General features: G+C 39.6%; 1 protein-coding gene across 1 annotated transcript in view; it reads left to right on the forward strand.

The window, feature by feature from the left end:
• LOC106874974 (inter-alpha-trypsin inhibitor heavy chain H4) overlaps nt 1–3,048 on the forward strand; it is a 24,864-nt gene extending 21,816 nt beyond the window's left edge. The window contains exon 5 of the transcript XR_008265459.1: nt 1,988–3,048. The gene's annotated coding sequence lies outside the window, so the exon portion shown is untranslated. The remainder of the gene's footprint in view (nt 1–1,987) is intronic.
• The last annotated feature ends 80 nt before the right edge of the window (nt 3,049–3,128 follow it).

Consider the following 3,128-nt stretch of genomic DNA (forward strand, 5'->3'; position numbering starts at 1 on the left):
ATATATATATATATATATATATATATATATAAATAAATATCTATCTTTTGTAGTATCTATGTATTTCTCCTCTCTCTTTCTCTCACTTTCTCCCTCTCTCTCTATTTATATATGTGTGTGTGTGTGTATATATATATATATATATATATAATATATACATCTATATATATATATATATATGTTACATGTATATATTGCAATATCTATCTATCTATCTATCTATCTATCTATCTATCTATATGTATTACACACACACACACACACACACACATACACACACACACGTGTGTGTGTGTGTAGTACGTATTAGGAAGGGTATCAAGTCGTAAATACCCTGCCAAAATAGACAGTGAAGCCTGGTGCAGTCTATTTTGTCAAACCATCCAATCCATGCCAGCATGGAAAGCAGACACTAAACACTAAACACACACACACACACACACACACACACACACACGCATCGTTACATATGTACATATGTACATTCATTCAATATTTCTATGGACGTTTTTCTACGCCTGCATGGGTTAGGTGAATGTGTTATTTGAGACATTCTTTTACAACTGGATGCCCTTCCTGGTGGTAACCCTCACCTGTTTTTCAAGTACGTGGTCTCCTATTCTACATGGATTCAGAGATACAAAGTGAGTGGGGTATTTGTCAACGCAAACAAAATACTGACAACATTGCTCAGTACTTCGTTCAAGTGAGCACACACATAAGTACTCCCACCTCACACATAGATGCGTGCACACGCACACACACACACACACACACACACACAGAGAAATAAAAAGGGTAAAGACCCCTTTTGTCATGAAGGATCGTGAGATTGCATCTAGAAAGTTTCCCTCCAAAGCACAAGTCCAGGCAAGGTTGTTTATGGAAGACCAGCAGTTGCCCATGCATACCAGCCTCCCCTCTCCATGTCACCAGTGTTATCCAAGGGAAAGGCAAAGGGGCCGATACAGCTTGGCACCAGTGATGTTGCAACTCATTTCTACAGCTGAGTGAACTGGAGCAACGTGAAATAAAGTGTCTTGCTCAAGTACACAACACACAGTCTGGTCCAGGAATTGAACTCACCACCTCATGATTGTGAGCCCGATGCTCTAACCACTGAGCCATGCACCTTCACACACACACACACACACACACACACACACACACACACACACACACACACATACATACATACATACATACATACATACATACATACATACATACATACATACATACATACATATATATATATAATAGACCCATACACACATACACACACAAAATTATGTAGAATGGGCTTCTTTCAGTTTCCATCTATCAAATCCACTCACAAGGTCTTTGTTAACCTGTGACTATAGGAGAAGACACTTGCCTAAGATGCCTCAGAATGGGACTGAATCCAAAACATGGTAAGGAAATTAACATACATACACACACATGTGCGCACGTGCGTGCGTGTGTACGTATACGCATGTATATACATACACATATACATACGTAGTGCTTCTGTGAAAAATTTATAGTTTTATAATCTTAAGTAGGTTTTTCCTATTAATTTGAAACTTTACAATAGACAAAATAAATAAATAAAATCGTAAAGTGAAATAAACAAGTAAATAAATAACTACATAAATATGAGCTGTTTTGAGTAGAGTGAATTTATGAGAATTTATATGTTCTGCATAGTAACACAACATATATTTTAACATATATTCCAGTCACCTACCGATTGTTTTCATTACCCTAGTCCAAATGAATAAGAAAAGAATCTAATATATGTCAAAATTAAGTCTTTGGTTGGTGTATAGTCACCCTACATCAACAATTTACAAGCTGATTGAAGATATAAAGATTCAGCTAAATACGAGGGTGGGTTGAGAAGTTCATAGGTTGACTATGAAGGAGTGATCCTAGAGCTGTGAAATTTTGCATGCATTTATTTTCAACTCCGCTTATTAATTACTGCTTTGTTTCTTTTCAGGGCAAACTGAGGTCTGACTGTTGTAGTAGTGATTTCTGTTGATAATGGACAAACTTTGGCATCATGATATTGTCAAGTACCTGCAGAAAAAGGGTTTAACCCCCAACGACAATGATGTTGACATGGTTGCTACATTAGGGGATGATGTTCCAGGTTTATCAGCAGGACAAAAGTGGGCAGCTGAATTTAGAAGGAGAAGGGGGAGTCTTGAAGATGACCTAATGTCTGAACTTGAAGCAGCTGCCACCACTGAAGAAAACCTTGATTGTCTTCACCATATGGTGATAGATGACAGGCAATTGACTCTAAATCAAATAACCGATTCTATTTGCATATTCCATGAGAATTGAGAATATTCTGTACAACGATGAAGGTTTTGCTCAGTGGATGTTATGTCTTCTGACACCTGATGAAAAGTGCACCAGGCTTATCATGTCATGGGAAAACCTGACATTGTTTGAGGCAGATCCCAGCTGGTTTCTTTCAATGTTTCATAACTCAAGATGAGGGTTGGGTTCATCACTTGAGCCAGAGACAAAGAGGCGATCCATATGGTAGAAGCACTTCTCCTCATCTGCTCCAAAGAAGGTCAAGATCGTTTCATTTGCTGGGAAGGTGATGGCCTCAGTTTTTGGGGATGCAAAAGGCATTGTGCTTATTTACTATCTTCAAATGAGCCACACCATCAATGGAGAGTACTATGCCAACTTGCTGAGGCAGTTACAAAAAGTTACCAAGACCAAATGCCTAGGAAAACTGACATAAAGGGCCTTGTTTCATCAGGAAAAGGCTCTAGCACACAAATCCTTGATTTAAATGGCTACTGTGAGTGACTAGTTTGGAACTGGTTGATGGCCCTCCCTATTCTGATTTGGCTCCATCTGACTATCATCTTCTTTGCACTTGTGCTGGTGACACGTGTAAAGACATTCAAGCGAGATCGTTGGCAGTGCCGCTGGACTGGCTCCTGTGCAGGTGGCACATAAAATACACCATTTTGAGCGTGGCTGTTGCCAGTACCGCCTGACTGGCCTTCGTGCCGGTGGCACGTAAAAGCACCCACTACACTCTCAGAGTGGTTGGCATTAGGAAGGGCATCCAGCTGTAGAAACTCTGCCAGATCAGATTGGAGTCTGGTGCA

Source organism: Octopus bimaculoides, chromosome 14, assembly GCF_001194135.2.
Source record: "Octopus bimaculoides isolate UCB-OBI-ISO-001 chromosome 14, ASM119413v2, whole genome shotgun sequence".
Lineage (NCBI taxonomy): Eukaryota > Metazoa > Mollusca > Cephalopoda > Octopoda > Octopodidae > Octopus > Octopus bimaculoides.